This window comes from Mastigoproctus giganteus, chromosome 13, assembly GCF_048544385.1.
Source record: "Mastigoproctus giganteus isolate SK-2022 chromosome 13, ASM4854438v1, whole genome shotgun sequence".
Taxonomy (NCBI): domain Eukaryota; kingdom Metazoa; phylum Arthropoda; class Arachnida; order Uropygi; family Thelyphonidae; genus Mastigoproctus; species Mastigoproctus giganteus.
In genome coordinates, this window is record NC_143587.1 from 90,526,369 (window position 1) to 90,547,216 (window position 20,848).

A 20,848-nucleotide genomic window follows, 5' to 3' on the forward strand; every position below is an offset into this window, starting at 1 on the left:
AATACTTTCTGAAGAATTTGGAGATAAATATTTAACAACGGCATTCCCTACGATTTGGATTTAAAGCACTGTTATGACGTCACTTCCATAACATTATTTTTTCTGGTAGGTTTTTTGTTTAAACGACTTAATTTTTTTTTTTTTTTTTTGAAAGATAATGTGCCCGTTTTTACGGATGTTTCTAAAACCAAACATGCTGGCTAAATTTATTCCCCGTCAGAAATGCCAGTTTTGCATATCAAACAAGGAATAATACTTCGCTTATATTACGAATTTACGGCCAGAATAAAATATATCAATGAAAAATGTTAATTTGACTTATTAATGCATATTAACAGTCGTATTAATGCCAATTACATATATTCCTGGAATTTCGTTCTACATATGTCAAGAATACTCGGTTTGCAGCATTCTGGCGGTTTTTGTATTGTGCGGATTGAAATTCCTTAAATTGTTGGGACAAGTTCGGAGTCCACCGGCTTCACAAAGGAGGTTAGGCTAGCTAAAGCAGATTAAGAGAAGTCTCTGGCAAAGAATGCAAAGAAAAACAGCAAAGACTTCTATGCTTATATTAACTGTACCAGGGTACCTGCCCGCCCACTGATGATGAAGCCCAATAGCTTCGAAACGATCGTCTGGGTGGTGGTATCCTCTGAAAATAAATAACAGTAGTCTTCTCTACTAGAGAAGCGTTATTTATTTGAAGTAGTGCAATATCGCTATCTCGTTGTGATGGCAACCACAGTATGAGATACAATTAAAACGATGCCTTCTACACTACTTACGTAGTTCAAATTTATGGGTTAACTATGGTGTATTTACACCGATACTATATAGTTAATTAGCAAAACCCACAAGAATTATGCCTTGTGCATTTCGTTTTCCAATTAACAGTAGAAGAAAGTAGTCGAATCATATTGGGCCAGTTGATGAATATGGGTTAACTGTTGATGACCTTGCTCAGGTTGAGGACAAACTGAACAGGTAGTTTGCATCTACATTCACACATGAGGAATACTTTAGGGAAGGAGATGCTAGAAGTTTATTAAACTCTAACGAGGAGCTAAATGACTTGTGATAACTGAAAGGAAAGCGGAGGAGAAATCGTTGATGATGGACATAAAAAAGGCACCTGGGTGGAAGCAATGTATTCAATTATATTAAGGGAGGCAGCAAAGGAGGTAAGCAAACCCTTAGTCATAATTATGATACAGTTATTATGAAATAATAACTATTTAATAATTAAATAATAAAAATAATAATGAAATAAATAATTAATTAATTAATTATAATTATTTCAATTATTTGCACATCTCCAGTCCATAAGGACCTATGGACTGGAGATGTGCAAATGTACCTCCAAGTCATAACTGGGGATCAAAAGGCGGACGTGAGTAAATACAGACCTGTTAGCTTAATGTCTGTTCCAGGGGAAGTAATGGAATCATTGGTTAAAGAATTAATGCAGGACCATCTGGATAGGAATGCAATTATACTGAAATCACAGCATGGATTTGTTAAGGTGCAGTCTTGTCTAACGAATCTGATAGGCTACTATGATACAGTGAGTGACCAAGTCACTCACTGTATGTAGGCAAAAAATAATTTTGGCATCACATACTTGGATTTCAAGAAGGCTTTTGATACTGTTGCACAAAAAATACTGCTGTACAAACTGGAGCAATGTGGCATTAAGGGGAAATTACTACTATGGATAAAGAGATGGTTAAGTGGAAGAAGACACTGGTTATAACCAGTCTCTGTCTCAGCCATGGAATGAAGTTGAAAAGGCAAATGACGACACTGGTTTTAAAATATTTGGAGTTGTAAACTATTTACAAGGTTTGCTATGCTGGTTAGGATTATTACTATTTTTTTTATTCTAATTAATAAATTAACACCAGTAACCTCAGAGTAACTTATCAACCTGAAGTTGGGCAGTAACTTATCAGCCCTTATAACTTATAACACTGAGTGTTGTACCACGTAGTTGATAATTTACTCTGGGGTTACTGTAGTTTTAATTAATTTTTCTAATTTTTCAGGAAAAGTCGTTTCCATCTGTTTGTGATCAGAGATGGAAAAAATATACATGGAGGGCCTGAGACATTCTTAGGTTCCTGTCTATCCTACTTAAAAAAGTACTATCGATATGCCTTACAAACATGTCACCAAGTCCTGTAAAATCACTACTGGTTCACTAGGTGAGTGTACTATCGGGATCCTGTTTACAACGGTTCTTGGCCCTTTATTATGAATACGGAAGATACCAGTTGCTGTGATGACGACATACGACAAAGTGCTCACGATGATAGAATCAGGGACAGACCTTAACCAGATCAGCAGCTTTCGCCAGCCAGAAACACCAACCAACCTAGAAAATTACTTGAAACATTTAAAAATATTAATTCTTCCAAATAAGTGCATATAGTTTTTCCGCTCAGGCAAAACTCCCCTCACTTTCTCTCACCGCAAACATCAATTGGCTGCATCATGACTCCTAACACAAAGGAACACCCAGACATTCACAAGCTTCAGATTGAAGTGCATCGGCTCCGCTGGCTAACAAAAAAACTCAACTGATTCATGTCCGTGGTCCTGAACCAATAACATCGTATATTCTTACTTGTGAATATTAAGTAATCCTTTAAGGTGCTGAAACCTGGGCATCTGCTGCGCCAACCAGGGTAAAGTGAATCTATATGACAGAATACTGGTTACTGAGATGGTTACTGCGCAATGCGCTAAAGAAAGATTAGTAACTTTGGCCAGGGAAAGAAGACTTGTCTTCACCGCAAAGATAACGAATGGCTATTCCTGACTATCCTTTTTAAAGAGAGGGCCACCGATGTCTTACAACCACGCCACCAGGTACCGTAAAATCACTACTGGTGTTCCAATGGGTGAGGGGTACATCGGGCCACAGTACAGTCGTTACCTGGTTCAGTGCTAGGATTGGTGAGTTCTCCACCGTTCCCAACCCCTAAGAGACACGTCTGTGCTGATCGCCACCAACTCATAAGCTTCACTAATCGGAGCGATTCCTGCCAACCATACTACAAAGCATTGATGATGACCTAAAATTTTCCACCAATAAGAGGTAGAGAAGCAAACTTCTCAACCTCCCTCCTTCCGTAGATAATGCTGTAGCAACGCCAGATGTGAAAGTGAATAAACTAGATGTAATGTAAGACTGACTGACGAAACCTTATAGCACGATGTCTAAGGACAGTGACATGCTGTCTATGAATAAATTACTGGAAAATTAATGATATCCTATGTTTAACTACTTTGACTGATCAACTACACATAATTACTTTTGTCCTCTAATACTGCGTTATGTTATCCAATCCAATCTTTATACTAATGTTATGTAAAGCTCTGACGTTCTTGGGATAATGTACTCAAATATACTGTACTCAAAGTTACCTTCACAGTAAAAATTATTTATTTATTCTGCAATTATTTGTGAAAATTCTCTGCAGAGAGATACAATTTCTGGGGTGGGTAGGCGAGCAGAAAAGAATGAACGCTTCTAGATCGGACATTATATCTTCAGTTGATTTCTCAACAATTTAGTAGCATCTGCAGGTCTTTCATGTGTAGTAGCAGTAGTAGTAGTGGCATGTGATGCAAGAAAGCATGTGTATGAGCTTACGCAGCATCAGCCAAAAAAAAAAAAAAAAAAAATCACACCATTCCCTCCAAATGCCTGTCCAGTTCCTCCTTAAATTTATTCAACCTACCAACTTCCACAACGACAGATGGAAGTTTGTTCCAGCAATTAACAACCCGCTGGCTAAAGGCAAATTTCCGCACATCTATTCTACATCTGTCTTTTCTTAATTTGAATTTATGCTCCCTTAGGTTCGTAATCTGAACAAGTGGAAGAATCCCATCAGAATTCAGCGTGCTCAACCCATTCAAGGCCTTATACACCTCAATCAGATCACCGCGCAGGTGCCTAGTCTCCAGCCACTGCAATTTGCAGAACTTAAGCCTCTCTTGGTAAGAGAATCCCTTCATTCCCCTCACCAATCTTGTTCCCCTTCTCTGTACACGCTCAAGCAAATCTACATCCTTCCTAAAATGAGGCCTCCAGACCTGTACGCAGTACTCAAGGCTTGGCCTGACCATTGCCTTATACAGAGGGATAATCACCTTCTTTTCCCCGCTAGCAAAATTCCTATATATCATTGACAAAACCCCATGACCTGCCCTGGCAGCCTGTCTGCATTGCTCAGAAAACTTCATATCTGCCTGCACAATTACTCCCAGGTCTTTTTCATTTTCTATCACCTTAAGTGTAGTACCACACAGTTGGTACGTTTCTCTGGGGTTACTTCTACCCATATGCAGTACTTTCCATTTGTCAAGGTTAAACTTCAGTTGCCACTTCTTAGCCCATCTGCCCAAATTATCTAGATCCTGTTGCAGTAGCACACTGTCATTAACAACCCTGCCAACCTTTGTATCATCTGCAAACTTCGACATTAAGCCTGATATACCTTCATCAATATCATTGATAAATATACTAAAGAACGGTGGGTCCAACACCTGTGGGACTCCACTAATAACATTAGTCCACGAAGAGCAGCACCCACTGATTACTACCATCTGTCTTCTCCCACTTAACCATCCTTTTATCCATTGTAGCAACTTACCCTTAATACCATTCTGTTCCAATTTGTACAATAGTCTTCCATGCGCAACAGTGTCAAAAGCTTTCCTGAAATCCAAATATATGATATCAAAATTATTTTTTGCACCCAGTTCCTTTGTAACCACATCATAATAACCAATCAAATTTGTCAGACAAGACTTCCCCTTAATATACCTTAGTGTTCAGGTATATGATCAGGCTGAACCCGGTCACTTCAAACATTTTCGCATGGCATTGTACTTTTAAACTAAATATTTTAAATTGTTCGGGATGATATGCTTTTCATATACTTTTTTTTTTCTTTTACGAAAACCCCAAACACGAGAGGTATTAGAACCTACAGTATTTAGTACGGTTCATGAGTTGAAGGTTCAGAAGGAAAAAGAAGATACTTGTTGATATTAGACTTCAATTTATGTAGAGTGTAATTTTCAGGAAATACATATGAAAGTTGTTCCAGAAAACGGTAGTTGAACAAACAAATGACGAAGAAGAAAAGTTGGTTCTGTGAGTTTGAAGTTGCGCACCAAAACTTCAGACAGGTTTGGAATAGAGAGAGAGAGAGAGAGAGAGAGAGAGAGAGAGAGAGAGAGAGAGAGAGAGAGAGAGAGAGAGAGAGAGAGAGAGGCCAATTCAGAAGAAAAGTGTCCATGAATATATCTATAGAAAAGGCATGCAGCAAAAACACTACGTATATGAGACAGAGCGTGGAGAGCCTTTGTAAGACTTGGGTCATTAATTAACCCAACTGTCTTCTTTTGGACTCTAGAAGCCTGAGAAAAGTTATGGAGAACCGCCCCAGATGTGGTCACAATATTCAATGGTAGGGTAGATTTGAAATTTTTACAGACTGAGTTGCTGTTTAGAGGAAAAGTAACACCGAGAGTGAAATAGAAAATCCTGTGTTTTAGATGCTGATTAAAGAAAGTTGACGTCCTTAAAATAACTTTTCTAAATAATGTTTATTTCATCCATTGCTTACCTTTACCTTATGTTTATTGACCACTGAGTGCAATATCAGTTCTCATTAGTATTTAAACAATTCTGTGTTTTACTGTCCAACTACATTTACTACTCTACTACTACATTTTTGTAGTAGTAGAGTAGTATAGGCTTGTGATGTCTCTACTACTACTTCTACTACAAAAGGCCTGCCAAAGTATCAGCCAAAAAAAAAAAAAAAAAAAAAAACATTTTACACATCCATTCCCTCTAAAAGTTTATCCAGTTCCTCCTTGAATTTATTTAAGCTACCAACTCCCACGAGAGATGGAAGTTTGCTCCACCAATCAACTACCCGCTGGCTAAAGGCAAATTTCCACACATCTATTCTATAACTGTCTTTCTTCAATTTGAATTTATGTCCCCTCAGGTTCGTAATCTCAGCAACAGGAAGAATCCCATCAGAATTGAGCCTACTCAACCCATTCCAGGCCTTATACACCTCAATCAGATCACCTCGCAGGTGCCTAGTCTCCAGACGCTGCAATTTGTAGAACTTAGCCTTTCTTGGTAAATCACCCTAGTCAAGTCTATTTGACACCGTTCCATAACTATTTTTTAACAATTTGCTCCTTAAATATTGCTTTTAACAATTTTCTCCTTAAACATTTTTTAACAATTGTTCTCTAATAATTATATTTTTAACAATTTGAGAAACAAAGCTGAAACCTGAACAGAATGTGGTTTTAATTTCCTTCAAAGTCTTGACAAAATAAGCACAAAATGAGGGTAAACAAAACAGTCTCCCTTTCTGTCACACGTTTCTCACTATGAATAATTTTACTATAATATTAGTGAGTAAAAATCACACGTCATGAATATTAAGTAATGAAGTGTCACTGTACTGGTGCCAATGAACAGATACTGATGCTTATAAATATCTTATTTATTTAGGCGTTTCTGAATTTAGGCCACAAAAGGATAAACAATTTAACTTAAAACAGAGGCCGGCAAACAGTCAATCGTCGTGAACAGAAATAAAAATTATATATACACATAAAACGTAAACCGAACACTCCACAAATATTAACATCAAAGTTTTTGTAAGTATTACAAAATTTTGTTTGTGTATTAGTATTAAATATTACGCGCAATTCTGGAGATCGAGTGCCATCATCCACATCCAAGAGTGGAGATAACACACGAGTTGCTGCGATTAGCTAGAGATGTCGTTCCAAAGTGCACGTTTCGCAGACCGGCTGCAGCGTGATGTTTTCTTATTTCCATTAGTATCGCATTGCCGTTCTTCGTTGCCAGTCGCCTTCCAAAAATATATAATACTGTAGTGTTATAATACAGTAAATCATATTGTTAAGGGTTGTGTAAGTGCTGTTCACTACTTTTTTGCTTTTAAAACATGTATAATCAAATATTAATATTCTAATGCTAGAAATCTTATTAATTCTTTGCTTGATTAGTTTTTTTGGTTTAAGTAAAAAAAAAAAAAAAATTGTGATACACAACGATACCGAGACCTTGTTTATTTTGAAGGTAACTTGCATGATGGGAAAGATTGTCGGCCCCTGGAACTTTAAAATAACCGCTGGCAAACTCGTTTATTTAGTAAGCTGAGTTATAACTTCGCAAACTACTTTTAAAGTCATCACACTTCATTTACTACGAAATACTGATTTAAAGGAAACAGATGACTCACTGTTTTTGACAATATTATCGAATTCGCCTTATCCTGCAATAATCTGCAATGGCAATCAACATTAACAGCCTTCCGCTCAGTAGGAAAATCAATAAAAATTGCACCTTTTGCATCCCAGAAAACACTAGAACACATTTTCACGACCTGCAATGAAGGCTTTTTAACATTTAAGCACTTATAAGTGGGATAAATATTAATCACTATACTGAGCTTTAATTCCGATAAAATTTAAATAAAATAAACGAATTTTTCTGTTTGTACTCTGGGATGATTACATAAGGTCAGAGGAGTTCAGAAGACAGAAATAGTACAGGGACATCATCCTATTCAGCAATCACGCGGGAAAACCACAATCAATTCAAATACTTGTACCAATATACCCTCACGTTTGATCCCTCGGCTAAGACAGCCTCGGTGAAGAACGTCTACGGTGAGATTAAGAAAATAATCTCACCTTGTTTCTTTCTTTGTTAAATGGAAGTATTTCCCAGAACCAAGGAATTCTTATTAAAATAAATGTATTCACACCTCTAATGTGAATTCCTCTGTCCCTATGTGGTCGTCCAGGAGTATAAACAGAAAATACGAGTATATTTATCATTAACTTACCCATAATTAAAAACAAAAAAATACTTTATTACGTAATTTTATCATTCACCAACAGAAATACTGATTCTTAACTTTAAAATGTTCATATTTGTTTTATCTGAAATGTTTAAAAGTTGAACTTTTTTCAAGCAATAAAGAAAACATTGATTTCGATACTGACACTTATGGCAAACAATTGTGACAAAAACCAAAGTTCTCACATCTAGGACGACAGCCACAACTGCTCTTCTTCCATTTCATGTGGGGGGGGGGGGATCTGTTTTTAAATTCTTTCGGGATATTGAGAACTTTTGTGGGCTCATATCATACCCCAGCCTAGTTAGCAGACAATGGACAAAAGCTCTACAGCTTATTCTCTTATGAGGTATTCGGACAGCATTTCCACAAACAGACACTGACTGTAGAGTAGATAATTTACAGACACAGTAGTGCCATCTAATGGAGTGTCACATGCAACAACAGTTATTTCAAAAACAAATCACCAAACCCATAAATCGAGTGCGGAGAGTACGGTTTTCGCATATACTGACGCCTCATCGACATACCGATACGCTCTTGACGTCAAGGCAATTATGACCATGAGTAATTGGGGATAATCTATTATCTCTACTTCCCCCACCCCCAACACTGGGTATATCTTGTTTTCGTATGCTGATACCCACCTCTATCCCCATAAACAGGAAGGCATGATTCGCCTTTGCGTGGCATAACTTCTATGCAAATAAAAAAAAAAAAAAAAAAAACTAACACAATTAGCGCGCTACGACCGAAGAAATAGAAGCGCTAGAAAACTCGCCATTAGCACAGTGATTATAATCACAGTCCTCCCACACCAGGTAAAAAATGCTCTAAGTTCGATCCTGGAAATGAAGCTAGCGATTTTTATGGATTTCTTTCACAACACAGTTGAGTAAATCAATTTCTGACGAGGATTGCATGAGTTTTTCATCCTAAAATGGGCTTTTTCGTCCCAAAAATGCACACAATTAGATTCGCAATATCCCGATGCCTCATAGTTTTAGTTGCCTGGACACTTAACACACACACCTGATGGAACTTCCCAAATCAAATAAACAAAACAAATACGTCATAAACCAATGAAAGTGCTAAGGATTATATATAAGGGGGGTTGGATTTTGTAAACTCCTCTGACCTATGTAGTACAAAAGCTGTTAAACTACAGCAAGTTTAAGGATTTTATAACCTTTGATTTTTAATTTTATAAATAACAAATTTTATTTATTTAAATGTAGTGTTTTTGTTCAACCTGCACTGCAGAATTCCAGTTAATATTTTGGTATTCAGACTGAGGATGCCTTCCTATCAGACACGTAAATCCTTTTATCTAAAACTGACTCTTTTCTGAACAGTCATGCTATTAATTCTCATGGCAATTGTTCTAAACATGTTTTCTCATTTTCAATTTCTCGAAAAACCCGTAGTCAGCACAACTTAAGACAAGCTGAGTTAGAAAAGATGACACACTTCTTAGGGCAGATCCATTACCCCTTTTATAATTCAAATTCTTACTTGCAATTTAAGACATTCTTCTTTTAACAGTTAATTTACTTGTTCAAAATTAATTTTATTTCCCCTGTGTTACATGGTTTGATTTATAATACTAATCATAATAATGTCTGTAATTTACAATATTCGCTTGTGAGATCGAAAAATCACCGCTTCATACAATAAATAAATAAACAATACCCCAACAAAAATGTACAGCGATGAGATTAAATGTAAAACATAAAAGAAAAAATAAATATTTATACACTGATTGGCATAACTTAGGTATGCGTAAGTTATGCCAATTTATTTTATTAGGTATGCCTAATTAATAGCGAGTAATCTCCCTTTGGCTACAGAACAGCCTGGTTGCGTCCCGGAGGCGCCACAAGAACACTGGCCGTATTTACTCCATTGCTTTCAGCAGTTATTACAAATTGGATAGTTTGGTTCAATTTCATCTCAAAGATGTTCAATTTGATTATGATTTGGTGACACTAGCGACCACCACAGTAGGGTGAATTCAACCTCGTGTTCCTGGAACTAGCTATATATAATTTGTGACATGGATACACCACAGCCGAGAAGAGATGCACCGATCAGAAACAATTTCCAGATAGCATTTAGCATCCACTGGTTTCTCCAGTGGATGCTAAATGGTACGATGAAACTCTTGATACCAGTGTTTCTCCACTGGTATTAAGAGTTTCATCGTACACCAAGAAAATACTCCCCACACCATTACACTGCCGCCACACCACGCCACGCCACCAGTCTATATTATTGACAACAAGCAGGATGGGCCCATGAATTCATGCTGTTTTCACCTTATTCTGCTGCTTATATCAACATAAAACAGCATGAACTGGAATTCGTCCGACCACGCAATTTTTTCACCAGGCTAAATATCGCCTACTCGGCACTACAAGGAGAAACCGTTTATATGCCAAGCATAACTGAAAATTTATCATATTTCAAGCTTCCTTCTCGCACTGTAACTGACAAAAAACTAATGCTGCAAATCATCCACTGCTTTATCTATTTCTTTATCTTTAATGATACCAAGAAGTACTGCAAACTTGCCTACAAGAAATTTCAAACTTCAAAATTATGCACTGCCAACTGATGAGAGTTTACAACTTCATTGTAACTGCTTTTATAGTAGGCGATTTACCAGCGTAACAGTTAATAACGGCTCTTTTGTAGCAGCGATGGAGAGGATTGATCTCGCAGTGTGAGAAATTGTGTCCGCATACGTTACTCCATGACTGCAGCCAAGTTATATGCAAATTAATAAATAATTCAGCTAGTAAATCTAACAATACATAATATATATCTACATTAGACCGTTTTTATTGTCTCAATCAATATAAAAGCAATTTCTTGTTATTTGTTCTCATTATCTGGAGCTCAGATACACTGTGTCTAGCTCTTTAAACCGTCATTAAAACAATTTTACAAGTTAAACTAAGCAATTAATTTAAGGCATTCTATTTGTTTTTACTTAAATTTAAAAAAAAAAATCCTAAGTGTTCTTTTTTTTTACCAGTTTATCTAACTGCAAACTTTGTAGATTGACACGTCTGACAAAATTCATTCCTAATTTCGCTTTAGTATAAAACAGCTCGCAATAATATTCAAAAATTATACATCCGCAAAGCGACACAAACAAAAATAAGAGTAGGTATTTTTAAAAATAATTCAATCGGGTGGCTACAACTATAAAATAAGAATCTTTCTTCTTTGTTTATTTAAGTGAAATGAAACCATGTGATTTCCAGAAGTAGATAGGTGAGAGTTATGAGCTGTCCTACTTACCCTCAAATCCGCTTTGCGCACGTTTGGTTCAGCTCGGTTCGGACATGACATTTAAAGCAAGACCTTGAAATGTAAAGAACTGTCTCAAATGCGCGTGCTGCGATCGATAGAGAAGCCTGGATTGTTTAAGCTTTTCCCGGTGTTCCCAAGACGTTTGTTGTTTGCATAGGTATATTAGCAGCCAAGAGGCTGACTAAAGAACACCTAACTGCTAAGTGATATCCTTTCCTTTTATTCTTTCTGGTTTTCTTTCGTTCAGTACTAAATCACTAAGTATGGTGGTAACTTAACACAAGTATGCAAAACGGAACCGACGTCTAATATATTTTCGACAATATTGAAATAACACCGAATCAATTTTCTAACCTGTCGCTTACGGTAGACAAAAGTATCAAATGAGTCAGGAACTACGTCCCAGCCATTTTTCACCCGGTACCTAATTCACGTGATCAACTTTCTAAATAGGTTAGTAGTACATATACATACATATGCGTATAGTATGGACACAAACACCTGTTTGTAACTGCTTAATAATACAAGTACAGGTACAAACGAACGATGACGTTACTTAGGCAGTGTCACACGTCGGGACACAATATTTCCCTGCGGTCGTACGTTTGTATGAGCGTTGTGTCTATATACCTTGCTAGTTATTTGTTCCATATTGTTGTTTCTGTTGCCCATATTTTGTGGAACCGGCTACGCAACCGTTTAGCAATAGATGCTGTTTAATAACGAAAAACACGCCAACTGAAAAATTTAAATATAGTACTTCATTTACTGCGTAAACTACTTCCTGTTGGATCTTGCAACTGTTGCGTCCTTCAAATGATTAGTACCTATTGCAAAAGGATGCTTCATTAAGCAACAGTTTGCAATATAAATGTACAAGAATCGATTGCTCGAATGATGATATTTCCAAAAAAGAATGAAGAAACTATTCTCGTTACGGATCAAATGTTTAAAAGATAACTAATATGTTATTTAAGAAATATTTCCTGTCAGAATGAAGCAAGCCTGCTCCTTGGGTGGCGTATGATGAAGCAAGCGAATTAATAGAAATCTCATGGTGGACGGAACTAGAGGTGAATCACCTGGTGAGTTATGAAAATCGAGAAGCACATCGGTAACGATGAGAAAATGAAGCTATAACGACGCGCATTGTTACTTTAAAAAAAAAAAAAAAAAAACAGGTATCAAGAGAGAACAATAATAGAGCAAATTTGGAGGAGATCACACAACACTACTGGAGGAGAGAAATTACTCTTCCCTAGCAATAATCTTAAGATGCTTTGGGCAGAATAAAAAAAAAAAAAATTAAACTGCTGCAAAGGGGAATGATTATCTTGTATGAGCAGGAAACCCAAAGTTTAATCGTTAATCGAAACTATATAAAAGCCAAAAGCAGCGAAACAGAAAAATAAAAGTTGAACTGTTGCTTGGCAGAAATAACTGAGTAACATGAGGCGCAAAGATCGTGTTTTACAAACAGATCCATTATCATCTCCTTAAAGGTTGCAAGTATAAATACTGTGTAAAAGACAGTTTATTCTAAAATAATGGAAAACTATGTATGGTTCAATAATCCAAAAATCTCAATTATAATTATTTTGCCTGTTCTGATACTAAAGGAAGTTCATTCAGTGATCTTATTTACATGCAAGACGAAAGGAGATTCGCTTCTTCGAATTACTACTTCAGAAATGGCGTAATTCTATTTTTTTTTTTTTTTTTTTTTTTGTACTAGGTTCTTTACTCCAGCTAGGACTAAACCATCTTAGTGGATTAGATCTACATTATTAGACAGAAATTTGAACATTGTTAATTATAATATTAATTTTTTTTTTTTCAAAAAATATCTTAATACAGTAATCAACCCTAATAGATAATTTTTTTATTATAAATGCTAAACTCAGCAATAAATATAATTTTAAGCCACAAAGATGTCAATATTTTAAAACAATTTCAGAATAAAAACTCCAATGGGCGACTCTTCCCCGAGACCTTCGGGCAAAGAGACCCTGGCCGAGACCTACGGTCCATGCTCGCCATTCAAGACCAGATAATCAACACCAGGAACTAAAAGAAATATATCAGCAAGGACCCCGGAGTGATAGACGACACATGCCGACGATGCCACCTGGCTCCAGAAACAATCCAGCATATTACCACTGATCACACAGACGGAGTACACTCAGAGACACGACCAAGTTCCCATGATAGTACAGCAGCAGAAGCTAGCGCAAAATTATCAGTTGATCAAAGAAAGTATACTGTATTACAAGTATAACCTAAGGTAGTAGAGACCCCTACTCACAAACTATACTGGGACCCAGCGATAACGGCCATAACAATCTTACATAACAGACCAGATATATCCCTTATCGACAAAAAGGAAATGGCTATCTATCTGATCGATATAGCGGTCGGTCAAAAACTAGAGGAGTTCCGGGCAAACGCACCAGTAACGGTATTAAACATCCCACACAACCTGCCGACCTTCTGCAATACGTTGTGGGAGTCAACTATAGATGTCACCATGGCCCCCAGAAACATAGCCAGCAATATTACTGGGTGGTCGGTCCAAGATGCCTGGACCACCTCCGATCACAGTGCCATAACCTTCCAGCTTACCTGCTCACTAACTAGGAACCCAGTACCAAGACAAATGCAGCAGGTACGCTATTCAGAAAGCAAATTGGGACACCTTCCAGACTGAAATCTCAGTTGCCTTACAGGAACATAATGCCGAACTCCAGACCCGGAACTCCTTCAGCGGAAGACAGCAGCCCTCATCACTCAGGCCTGTGAAGCTGCAATACCTAGGAAACACCCAACCCCAGGTGCAATGCCTTGGTGGAACCGGTACCTGCAGCACCTTAGAAAGGAAATTCAGATCCGACGCAAGGCTTTTCAAAGGACCAGAAGATCTTGGGCAGCTGCAGAAGTGGAGGGAGGCCTTACAGCAGCGGTACAGAGAAGCGAGAAATGCCTACCGCGCAGATACGTCATTGCAAACAGGAGACTTGGCAGCGATTGGTCACAACTACTGGCAATAACGATCCCTGGGGGATGGTCTACAAGATCACCACAAACAAGCTTCCTCGGGGGGAGGTTGTCGCTACTACTAGAACTCCACAAGGTGCCATGACTACAAACTGGGAAAGCACCATAAACAATATTCTTGACGTGGTCTTTCGACCACCGGCTGAACCGCAGACTGACGTTCAGAAGAAAATGTGTCAAGATAATGCGACCTACAATAACCAAGCAATGGAAATGCCTTTCACCAGGGAGGAGCTAACTGCAGCGGCATCAACTATCAGAGGAAATAAATGACCAGTGCCAGACCTGCTAGAACCAGAAATTGTTAAAAAAAAAGAGTGGAACATGCCTTATTCCAATATAGCATATGTTTCTCCAGGTTTTATTTAACTCAAGCAGTGGAAATATTAAATCCTTAACTTTTACACTTAAGTATTTCATCATATGTACACCGATGATCCAAAACAATATTACCAGCGAGTCGTTATGCAAATCGAAGCAACTGCAGGTGAACTACGGCGCGTGCGCGGTTCAGGACACGGTATAAAAAACACCTGATACTGAGCTCCGTTAATCACTGTTACTCTTGTTCTTCAGATGGGAAAGGTAGCGGACTTAAGTGAGTTTGACAAAGGCCAAATTGTAATGGCTAGACAACTGTGTCAGAGCATATCTGAAATGTCACGGCTGGTGGGATGCTCACGGTCAGCCATGGTTACTACCTACTGAAATTGGCCCGTGGAGGGGGAACCCACGAACCGCCGACGAGGTGTTTGACGACCACGGCTCATCGATGCTCGAGGTAAGCGAAGGCTCTCCCGGATGATACGTGGCAATAGGAGGGCGACTGTGGTAATTGGAACTAGCCGCAACTAGCCGGTAATTGGAATGCTGGTGACGGGAGTAATACGCCACAACACACAGTACATCGAACCCTACTGAAAATGGGGTTGCCTAGCTGCAGGCCGCTCTGAGTGCCCACGCTAACCACGGTTCACCAGCGACAGCGCCTACAATGGGCACGCTAGCATCGAAACTGGACCTTGAGTGATTGGAAGAAGATCGTCTGGTCCGACGAATCCCGTTTTCTGTTGCACCAAGCGGATGGCCTGGTACGTGTGCGTCGTTTACCTGGGGAAGTGATGGCGCCTGGATGCACAGTGGGACGAAAACAAGCTGGTGGCAGCGGTGTTCTGCTGGGATACCCTGGGTACAGTCATTCATGTGCTGGGCACTCTGACGTCTACACCTATGTAAACATCATTGCTGACCAGGTACACCCTTTCATGGCAACGGTCTTCCCCTCTGGCAGTGCCGTCTTTCAGCAGGATAATGTGCCATGTCACACCAGCCGGATTGTTCGAGACTGGTTCGTGGAACATGAGAAGACTTCCAAGTATTGCCATGGCCTCCAAATTCCTCAGACATCAATCTCACTGATCATCTGTGGTTTGTGTTGGAACAGCAACTCCGATCTGCGGCGTCTCAACCACGGACCTTACAGGAGTTAAAGGATACGTGGTTACGTGTTGGCACCTGATACCACAAGACACATTTAGAAATCTTGTGGCATCCATGCCTTGCCGGGTACGAGCTGTTTTGGCTGCACGTGGAGGACCAACATCATATCAGGTAGGTGGTCATAACGTCATAATGTTTTGACTCATCGGTGTATATCTCTGCTTCCTTCTCTCCAGGACAGTTTCTAAAGTTTAGGATCCAGGGAAATTAACGTTGGAGAAAAAGACCGAAGGAGTTTTTCGTGCACCTCTGATGAGATCTGGGACCTTTATGGTCCAGAGGCCAAATTGCACTGAACCAACTGCACTCATCTAAGGACCGACCCTTTCTCCTTTCTCAAGTATAATTGTTCTTCAGTGAAGAACCTACACCGGGTGCACAACCATACACCGGGAAGAGGTAGACGAATAGTTAAATTTTTTAAGAATTTATTCATATACATACTTGCAACCAGACATAAAGTGAAGACACAAATTCCCTTTTAAAGAAGTGGTCTTAATAATCTGGTTAACTGTATTCGAAACTATTGGGATGCTATGAACATTGAAAGACAACCACTTACCTACTTTACTTTATCAGCGCTGTTTGTCCCGGTTAAGGGTCAGTGACATGGATGGAACGCTTTCACTTAGTACGGTTGGCACAGTCTGCTGGAGTTAGCCCTAGTTCCTGCATATCTTACTTCACTCTGCTCTCGATTGTCATCTTCGGCCTGTCTCTCCACCTCCGACCTGGCACTTGGCAGCTAAGCACATGCTTGGTAACGTGGGTAAAAGTAGCGGCGCTGGACGTGGCCCCACCATCTAAGTCTGTTCTCCCTAATCTTCAAGCTGATGGATGCAGTTTTCATCTCCAGTTTTACATCTTCATTTCGCTTTCTATCTCTCATGGATTATTCCCAAACACCCTCCACCTTAGCATTCTCATTTCTGCTGACATTAAAGCTCGTTCTTCTTTTCTTCTGACAGCCCAGCACTCCGAGCCATATAACATACATGGCTTTATTACCTGTTTGTAAATTTTTGATTTCAGTTTAGTTGACATCGTCTTGTCTTTCAAAACACCGGACATCTCCCGCCACTTGGCCCATCCAGATTTTATTCGACTTCGGACGTCCTGTTCACAGCTGCCATTTGTGTCTAGAACTGACCCAAGGTATTTGTAATTGTTAATCCTATTAAGCTGTACGTTGCCAAAGTTGCCAAAGCATTCCATGTATTCTGTCTTGTTACTATTGACTTTTAGATCTTCCCGCTCTAGAACTGTTACCTATCTCTTTAGCTTCTCCTGTACTCTCTCTCTCTCTCTCTCTCTCTCTCTCTCTCTCTCTCTCTCTCTCTCTCGCGATTAGCTACTAAGCATGATGTCATCTGCAAAGAGTAAATTGTCAGAGCCATTGCTCTGAATATCTGGTTAGTTTGTCCATTATGATGATAAACAGAAACGGGCTAAGGGGAGAGCTCTGGTGTAAGCCGACGTTAACAGTGAAGGCATCACTAACTCCAGCTGACTACGTCCTCTAGTTCTACTATACTGGTACATATCCTGGATAAGCTTGACGTAGGTCTCAGGAACACACCTCTTCCTCAGGCACTTCCACAGAAGACGCCTAGGTACTCTGTAATAAGCCTTTTCTAGGTCTATGAAGGCTAAGTGGAGAGCTTGTTGTTTCTCCCTACACTTCTCTTGCAGGACCCTTGCTATAAATACTCATCGGTAGTGCTTCTCCCCTTTACAAAGCCAAGCTGGTTCTCGGTAATCTGGTCTTGCAGTTTAGCTCCCAGTCTTCTTTCGACAAAACTCTCTAACCACTTCATTATCTAGCTCATTAATTTGATAGGTCTATAGTTGTTGCAGTCTTGTATGTCTTCTTTCCTTTTATATATCGGTACTATAAGACTTCCCTCAAAGCACCTGGTATCTTGGCTGCTCTCATTATTTTATTCATTAGCCTCGTCATAAATGGGACTCCTCTCTGTCATAACCGCATGACAATTTCAACGGGTTTCATGTCAGGCCCTGCTGCCTTCCTTGACTTCATACATGCAATGCTAGCAAAACTCAACGTCCTCATCATGGCCGTCTAGCTCCTGTTCTTCTCCAGCGACTGTTTCACTATTTATGATCCCTTCGAAAAACTCTTTCCATTTCCTGTTTACATCTTCTGTTTTCTTAGGAACCACAGTCACATTGAACTACATTGAAAGACAACCACAGTCACTACAAATCAAATTACAGGAATAGTGTTTCTGTTTGTTCTATCTTCGTGCTAAATGGGTTGAAGTCTTAGCAGTAGAAAGCCTATAGAGTTCCTAGCAAAGAGCAGGGAGACGCCCAGGATTGTAAACAAAACAGTTGCTTCACTATTACGTGGAGAGCGAAGCGGAAGTATTATTGTAAAGGAGCAGGAGCAGGAGTGAAAAAACAGAATGTAATCGACATGGAAGTGAATGGGCGGGTGTGGCGGCTGAAACGGTAGGGAACGGAATAGTTTAAAGATTTGTGGTAAGTGCAGAATAAGGTGTTTTTGTTGGGTAAATAAGTAAAAAATTATTTAGCTCCATTCGAAAAATTTGGCCTGGTATCTGGAACGATGGGCATCTCTAGCGATAATCACTGGCTATTAAAGTTTGCTGCATCTTCTTTTCCACGAACTGAACCTGTCAGCGTCTCTTCAGTGATGCCGACGTACGCAGATTTAAAATCTCCATTCTTCTTAATTTATGGAAGAAGAGGTGATATATCTGTACACCTTTTCATGGTGTTCATTTATGCCGAACTCTAACGGAGTCGCATACTTATTCAGCCAGGTGAAAGTGAAAATTTTAGGGACGTACTGGAATTTTAAATCGGATAAGGCCAAAGTGACTGAGCAGAAATTATCACGAAGTACTTTTCTTTTTATATTCCGCCGCTTGTGATATCTGGGTCGACGCTTTTTTGTTCATCTGCTGCATCATCGAAATTTAAGTTGATTCTCGGTTGGAGTATTGGATTTTAAGGTGGCCATCAGGAAAGCAAAGGTTTCCTGTTGTGCCCTCTAGAGCAGCAATCTTGAATAACCTTCGCATTCCTTCTGTGTTGGCCTTCTGGGATTCAAAAGTTAGATCTCTAATCAATTTATTTGTAGGGAGTGAAAAAAGCTTGAATCCGTGTGATTACATACACTGGAGAATTCCTTGTTGTCGTCTGCGGGATAATCATGTACTTTGTGCAGTCTTAACAAGGAATAAGAAATGTGAAAGTTGTTCTTTAACATTGCCCCAAAGCTGTTTTCTGACTTAGATAGATCCACATCTCTGGTATGCAGAGCTTGACCGGTGGATGACCTTGAAGAAGAGGATGTTAGCTTAGTTTCGTGGGAAGCTATAATCGTTACCGACCTCCCTTGTTGGGACTGATTATTGCATAGATTTGATTTAATCTGCCATACAGTCTTCATCGATTGATTCATTTGAGATAGCCGGTCTTGAAGATCCCTGGAGCTTGTGTTGGACTTAGCATAAAGTTGAAGTTAAAATTGAACTGTGTGGCTTCCTGGTGGGGTATGTTTTGAATATAATTTTCTGTCTTCAGTGCATTTTTTTTTTTTATGTTACTTATCATGAGTAACATAAAAAATAAAAACGTAACGTCATGAGTGCAATTACGGTTTTCATTAGGTCAACCCCCCCCCCTAATTCTATGTACCAAGAGTAGCTGTTCCTTTTTTTTTTTTCTTTTTTTTGAAAATAAAACGAAAATATATATATAAGAAATGCATCGCATATCCAAAACATCAGAAAAATGCATTAAAAAAAATTCATAGTGCATATGCTTATATGTAGGGTGCGTCCTATCTTCCAAAGATACTTGTGTTGAGTTGAAAACCCACCCAGATAGAAAAATTATTAGTGAAAGTAATTCTAGTACACCTCTGAACTTGTTTCCTCTGATATTTAAGCGCTATTTCCGCCGGTAACAGAACTTATCAGAACTATCAGAGCCATCCTGTGTTATCTATCCTGCTTGAATTAGATACAAACGTAAAACTCAAAGGGGAAGCTGTACTCACACATCGGAGTCTTCATTAACTGCTACGAGTAATATATGAGGAATCAAATCGTGATTGGGTGACAATTTTTCATGCTGTGGTCTATGTATAACGGAGAACTTTCCGGACCAATTTTAACCGTAAGGGGTCAAAAACTAATACATAAAATAAAGGACTAACAAATGAACTTTAGTTATAATCTTAATGCCTATGAAGTTCTTGTTTAATTTATTATTATTATTATTATTTATTATTTTTTTGATTGCTAAAATTGATTCAAAATTGATCCAACTATATTTTAATGAAATTTCATTCTGTTAGTATATGGTTACAATATTTGAATTGAATGAAAACTTGGGCAGGTTGGAAAAAGAAACGAAAATGAAATTTAGGTAGAAGATTATGAAGCCTAACAAAATCTGCAAGACTGTTCTTTTTTTTAAATTTTCAATAAAGTTAGGTTTGTTAACTTAAAAAGATATTCCTCAAAGTTGGCAGGGCAGGAAAAATAGCAATTGCATTAAGTGTATAGTTATAAGTCAAGGATCATATTTATATTTATGGTTACATTACTAAACAGGCAGCCCAGAGTCAATATAGGACTTGAGTAGGATTAATAGAGTATTCAGGAACAAAAGAAGCTTGAGACACAGTCCTATGTTTTCACAGAAGACTGTGTCTCAAGTGTATCGAGATTGGGCTAATAACCAAATAACATCCAACCAAAGGATATCTTGTGGTTGGAAATAGCTCATTTGGAATGCGGGAAGCCAACAGAAACTGACAAGAATTCTACGGTTTCCGTTATTTAAACTAGCCATTTCGTTGAATTATAACTGTTTAATATTTATTACTCTCCTCCCGTATTATTTGTAAGTCTCTTTTATCTTTGTATATAGGTATCTCTTCACAAGCGATACCACGTTCACGAGTCTTGCATAAAAATACACTCGAAGTGTGCACGGATTATCTAAAGCTAACAATACTGCATTAAAAC

The 20,848-nt window shown here is 38.7% G+C and overlaps 1 protein-coding gene across 7 annotated transcripts in view; it reads right to left on the bottom strand.

Moving 5' to 3' along the window:
• Positions 1-11,535, bottom strand: part of PMCA (plasma membrane calcium-transporting ATPase 3) — a 1,183,542-nt gene extending 1,172,007 nt beyond the window's left edge. For 5 of the 7 annotated variants that reach the window (XM_090387937.1, XM_090387934.1, XM_090387930.1 and 2 more), the window contains exon 1: positions 11,253-11,535. The gene's annotated coding sequence lies outside the window, so the exon portion shown is untranslated. The remainder of the gene's footprint in view (positions 1-11,252) is intronic. The other 2 variants (XM_090387939.1, XM_090387938.1) reach the window with 2 other exon arrangements.
• Positions 11,536-20,848: the final 9,313 nt, after the last annotated feature.